Below are 6,789 nucleotides of genomic sequence, written 5' to 3' on the forward strand. Positions count from 1 at the left end.
TGACTAGGGTTTTCAATTTGTCAGAGCTAATGGTGGGAAGCTTCGGCGTCTCAGACCCCATAACGGGAGGAGGCCATAATCCTGAAGACATTGTCCCGGACAGAGTTTTTCCCAGGGAATGTCCCTAGCCCTCACCCTCCGATCCAACAGGTCCTAGACATGCTCAATGGGATTGAGACCCGGGCTCTTCGCTGGCGATGGCAGAAAACTGACATTCCTGTCTTGCAGGAAATCACCCACAGAATGAGCAGTATGGCTGGTGGCATTGTCATGCTGGAGGGTCATGTCAGGATGAGCTTGCAGGAAGGGTACCACATGAGGGAGGAGGATATCTTCCCTGTAACGCACAGCGTTGAGATTGCCTGCAATGACAACAAGCTCAGTCCGATGATGCTGTGACACACCACCCCAGACCATGACGGACCCTCCACCTCCAAGTCGATCCGGGCCTCGGTGTAATGCTCATTCCTTCGACGATAAACGCAACTCTGACCATCACCCCTGGTGAGACAATCTACGACTCATCAGTGAAGAGCAGTTTTTGCCAGTCCTGTCTGGTCCAGCGTTGGTGGGTTTGTGTCCACTGGCGACATTGTTGCCGGGGATGTCTGGTGAGGACCTGCCTTACAACAGCCCTACAATCCCTCAGTCCAGCCTCTCTCCCCCTATTGCAGACAGTCTGAGCACTGATGGAGAGACTGTGCGTTCCTGGTGTAACTCGGGCAGTTGTTGTTGCCATCCTGTACCTGTCCAGCAGGTGTGATGTTCGGCTGTACAGATCCTGTGCAGCAGTTGTTACAGCTGTCCGTCCTGTCTCCCGTAGCACCGTCTCACAGTACGGACATGGCCATTTATTGCCCTGGCCATATCCGCAGTCCTCATGCCTTCTAGCTGCATGCCTAAGGCACGTTCACGCAGATGAGCAGGGACCCTGGGCATCTTTCTTTTGGTGTTTTTCAGAGTCAGTAGAAAGGCCTCTTTAGTGTGCTAAGTTTTCATAACTGTGACCTTAATTGCCTACCGTCTGTAAGCCGTTAGTGTATTAACGACCGTTCCACAGGTGCATGTTCATTAATTGTTTATGGTTCATTGAACAAGCATGGGAAACAGTGTTTAAACCCTTTACAATGACAATCTGTGAAGTTATTTGGATTTTCACGAATTATCTTTCAAAGACTCTTAGGGGGGAAATGAGTTAATCGGCTGTCCACAGAGAACCCTTTTTGGTTCCAGGTAGAACTATCTGTGGAAAAGGTTCTACATGGAACCCAAAAGGGTTCTTCAAAGGGTTCTCCTACGGGGAAAGCCGATGAACCCTTTTAGGTTCTAGATACCACCTTTTTTTCTAAGAGTGTAAGATCAAACAATCATGGGCAGCTGAATAGCATGTCTCTTGGGAAATCCAGTCTCAGTGAGACCTGATGCAGAGAAAAAAAATCATGATCACCAGCATAGCTAGTACAACCCTACTGTAGTTTGTACAGAGCTGGTTAGAAGGAATCTATACACATTGAAAATCAGAGTATCAAACATCAACATTTTGCACACAACTTGCTGTCATTGAGTATGGATTTAAGGAGGGGTGGTTCTGTTCTCTCCTTTCCCAGGGAGTGGGTGGCCAAGCACTGCTGTAGAGGCCATACATCAGATCATTGACATATTTCAAGAACTGTAAAGACAGAGACAAATCATGATTAACCATTACCTAAGATCTTCACTAAGTTAGGCTTAGCCTAGCAAGTACATTGACTATGCTGTCCCTCAGCAATTTGGCAGACAGACAGACGGAAAGAGATAGAGAGATAGACAGCAAAGAATAGGCTATTTAAAAAATTTTAGATAGCCGGCTGGATAACTTCCTTCCCTTTGTTTCCTCCTCCAACCTGTCATCCAAGCTAGAAGAGTCCTGCAAAAACAGAGAATCAAGAATTGACAAAGACAGTTGAGAGGTGTAACGTTAGAATGTGTGTTGAGGGGAAGCAGGGACTGGCAAATTATGGTATTCTCAAATACAAAACACACAAAAATACAAGGATCGCTGATAAAATCAAGAAAATCACATCCAAATTGGGTACAAGTTCCAATAATTAGTCTAGCTTACTGTCTTACCCACACAAACAGTCAATCAATGTTTTGTGTATTCGTGTATCATAGGCTTTCGACTCTGGAAATCATCGTATTGTTATTGGCAGACTCAATAGCCTTGGTTTTTCTAATGGCTGCCTCGCCTGGTTCACCAACTACTTTGCAGTTCAGTGTGTCAAATCGGAGGGCATGTTGTCCGGACCTCTGGCAGTCTCTATGGGGGTACCACAGCGTTCAATTCTCGGGCTGACTCTTTTCTCTGTATATATCAATGATGCCGCTCTTGCTGCGGGTGATTCCCTGATCCACCTCTACGCAGACGACACCATTGTGTATACTTCTGGCCCTTCCTTGGACACTGTGCTAACTAACCTCCAAATGAGCTTCAATGCCATACAACACTCCTTCCGTGGCCTCCAACTGCTCCTAAACGCTAGTAAAACCAAATGCATGCTTTTTAACCGTTCACTACTCTCAAACTTACTTTCAAGGCAAAGACCCCACAAGATGTAACATCTTGTTGGCATGGGTGAGGAAGGGTACCACATGTCCATCTGGATATATTACACCCCTTCTCTCTCAGAAATGATCTGAACATATATGTTAATAAACATACAGCATTTTGAAACACTTTATTGATTACAATATAGAGATTAATAACAGAGGGGAATCTGAGAATGCAGGGATTCCAGCAGGGTGTGAGTTGAAGTAGTCAAATCTGGAGCTGACAAGGCTCTGACTTAGTATCTTGGCGACATTGCCAGGTGTTGTGGAGGAAGAAGCAGAAAGTTCAGGTTAGGGCTGGAATGTAAATGACATGTGATCATCTTGGATTATCTAACATCTGAGAATGGGCAGGCATTCCCTGAAGAACATCTCCTTCTTGCTGATTATGTGCTGTCATCCAGGTGGAAATGTCACCTACATATCTGATGTAGGAAAAGAGATAAGAGATACGTTGAGTGTCCTGTGAATATGTTTATGTATATGTACTGTACATGTGTGTGTGTATATATCTTGGTATATATTTTCTTTATTTTAATTTCAATTATTAAAAGGGACCTGTTTGTCACATTCTGACCTTAGTTCCTTTGTTTTGTCTTTGTTTTAGTATGGCCAGGGCGTGAGTTAGGGTGGGCAGTCTATGTTTGTTTTTCTATGTTGTATTTTGCGTTTGGCCTTGTATGGTTCTCAATCAGAGGCAGGTGTCGTTAGTTGTCTCTGTTGAGAATCATATTATTATTTATTATTTATTTATTTTGTTTAGTGTTCAGTTTTGATTATATTAAAAATCATGAACACATACCACGCTGCACCTTGGTCCTCATCTTCTTTCACCGACAATGGCCGTTACACCTGTTGGGGAGGGGATTCTTCATGGAGGCACATTCAGTCGTAGTTTTGCTTATTATATTATTATACATTTATTTTTTTCTTATTTTTTTTCTATTGTTATAACAGTTTACTGTGTTTATGGTTATGCACTCATGTATTTGAACTTTCTTTTTCGCCCAGAGTACAATTTTTTATTATTATTGTTATTATTAACACTGTACCTACATTCTTAAAAACTATAACAGAAAAAGTGTAAAAAAAAATAATGTAGGAAAAGCCATAAGACGGAAAAGCACGATGGGATGGGGGATTGTGGGATGTAGAGAACAGGTAGAAGCAAGCTTAGAAGAACAGGTAGAAGAACAGCTCTGAAGCAAGCTTTCAGAAAATTGGAACGGAAATGGCGCCACACCAAACTGGAAGTCTTCCGACTAGCTTGGAAAGACAGTACCGTGCAGTACCGAAGAACCATTACTGCTGCTCGATCATCCTATTTTTCTAACTTAATTGAGGAAAATAAGAACAATCCGAAATTCCTTTTTGATACTGTCGCAAAGCTAACTAAAAAGCAGCATTCCCCAAGAGAGGATGACTTTCACTTTAGCAGTGATAAATTCATGAACTTCTTTGAGGAAAAGATTATGATTATTAGAAAGCAAATTACGGACTCCTCTTTAAATCTGCGTATTCCTTCAAAGCTCAGTTGTCCTGAGTCTGCACAACTCTGCCAGGACCTAGGATCAAGAGAGACGCTCCAGTGTTTTAGTACTATATCTTTTGACACAATGATGAAAATAATCATGGTCTCTAAACCTTCAAGCTGCATACTGGACCCTATTCCAACTAAACTACTGAACGAGCTGCTTCCTGTGCTTGGCCCTCCTATGTTGAACAAAATAAACGTCTCTCTATCCACCAGATGTGTACCAAACTCACTAAAAGTGGCAGTAATAAAGCCTCTCTTGAAAAAGCCAAACCTTGACCCAGAAAATATTAAAAACTATCGGCCTATATCGAATCTTCCATTCCTCTCAAAAATTTTAGAAAAGGCTGTTGCGCAGCAACTCACTGCCTTCCTGAAGACAAACAATGTATACGAAATGCTTCAGTCTGGTTTTAGACCCCATCATAGCACTGAGACGGCACATGTGAAGGTGGTAAATGACATTTTAATGGCATCGGACCGAGGCTCTGCATCTGTCCTCATGCTCCTAGACCTTAGTGCTGCTTTTGATACCATCGATCACCACATTCTTTTGGAGAGATTGGAAACCCAAATTGGTCTACACGGACAAGTTATGGCCTGGTTTAGATCTTATCTGTCGGAAAGATATCAGTTTGTCTCTGTGAATGGTTTGTCCTCTGACAAATCAACTGTAAATTTCGGTGTTCCTCAAGGTTCCGTTTTAGGACCACTATTGTTTTCACTATATATTTTACCTCTTGGGGATGTTATTCAAAAACATAATGTTAACATTCACTGCTATGCGGATGACACACAGCTCTACATTTCAATGAAACATGGTGAAGCCCCAAAATTGCCCTTGCTAGAAGCATGTGTTTCAGACATAAGGAAGTGGATGGCTGCAAACGTTCTACTTTTAAACTCGGACAAAACAGAGATGCTTGTTCTAGGTCCCAAGAAACAAAGAGATCTTCTGTTGAATCTGACAATTAATCTTAATGGTTGTACAGTTGTCTCAAATAAAACTGTGAAGGATCTTGGCGTTACTCTGGACCCTGATCTCTCTTTTGAAGAACATATCAAGACCATTTCAAGGACAGCTTTTTTCCATCTACGTAACATTGCAAAAATCAGAAACTTTCTGCCCAAAAATGATGCAGAAAAATTAATCCATGCTTTTGTCACTTCTAGGTTAGACTACTGCAATGCTCTACTTTCCGGCTACCCGGATAAAGCACTAAATAAACTTCAGTTAGTGCTAAATACGGCTGCTAGAATCCTGACTAGAACCAAAAAATGTGTTCATATTATTCCAGTGCTAGCCTCTCTACACTGGCTTCCTGTCAAAGCAAGGGCTGATTTCAAGGTTTTACTGCTAACCTACAAAGCATTACATGGGCTTGCTCCTACCTATCTCTCTGATTTGGTCCTGCCGTACATACCTACACGTACGCTATGGTCACAAGACGCAGGCCTCCCAATTGTCCCTAGAATTTCTAAGCAAACAGCTGGAGGCAGGGCTTTCTCCTATAGAGCTCCATTTTTATGGAACGGTCTGCCTACCCATGTCAGAGACGCAAACTCGGTCTCAACCTTTAAGTCTTTACTGAAGACTCATCTCTTCAGTGGGTCATATGATTGAGTGTAGTCTGGCCCAGGAGTGTGAAGGTGAACAGAAAGGCTCTGGAGCAACGAACCGCCCTTGCTGTCTGCCTGGCCGGTTCCCCTCTTTCCACTGGGATTCTCTGCCTCTAACCCTATTACAGGGGCTGAGTCACTGGCTTACTGGGGCTCTCTCATGCCGTCCCTGGGAGGGGTGCGTCACCTGAGTGGGTTGATTCACTGATGTGGTCATCCTGTCTGGGTTGGCGCCCCCCCCTTGGGTTGTGCCGTGGCGGAGATCTTTGTGGGCTATACTCAGCCTTGTCTCAGGATGGTAAGTTGGTGGTTGAAGATATCCCTCTAGTGGTGTGGGGGCTGTGCTTTGGCAAAGTGGGTGGGGTTATATCCTTCCTGTTTGGCCCTGTCCGGGGTGTCCTCGGATGGGGCCACAGTGTCTCCTGACCCCTCCTGTCTCAGCCTCCAGTATTTATGCTGCAGTAGTTTATGTGTCGGGGGCTAGGGTCAGTTTGTTATATCTGGAGTACTTCTCCTGTCCTATTCGGTGTCCTGTGTGAATCTAAGTGTGCGTTCTCTAATTCTCTCCTTCTCTCTTTCTTTCTCTCTCTCGGAGGACCTGAGCCCTAGGACCATGCCCCAGGACTACCTGACATGATGACTCCTTGCTGTCCCCAGTCCACCTGGCCGTGCTGCTGCTCCAGTTTCAACTGTTCTGCCTTATTATTATTCGACCATGCTGGTCATTTATGAACATTTGAACATCTTGGCCATGTTCTGTTATAATCTCCACCCGGCACAGCCAGAAGAGGACTGGCCACCCCACATAGCCTGGTTCCTCTCTAGGTTTCTTCCTAGGTTTTGGCCTTTCTAGGGAGTTTTTCCTAGCCACCGTGCTTCTACACCTGCATTGCTTGCTGTTTGGGGTTTTAGGCTGGGTTTCTGTACAGCACTTTGAGATATCAGCTGATGTACGAAGGGCTATATAAATTAATTTAATTTAATTTAGAGAACAGCAGAGGGCTCTGAAAATTATTGTGAAATAACCACTTCCTTTTGTGACTAAT

The sequence above is a fragment of the Oncorhynchus tshawytscha genome, linkage group LG28 (genome assembly GCF_018296145.1).
Source record: "Oncorhynchus tshawytscha isolate Ot180627B linkage group LG28, Otsh_v2.0, whole genome shotgun sequence".
NCBI classification, from domain to species: Eukaryota; Metazoa; Chordata; class Actinopteri; order Salmoniformes; family Salmonidae; genus Oncorhynchus; species Oncorhynchus tshawytscha.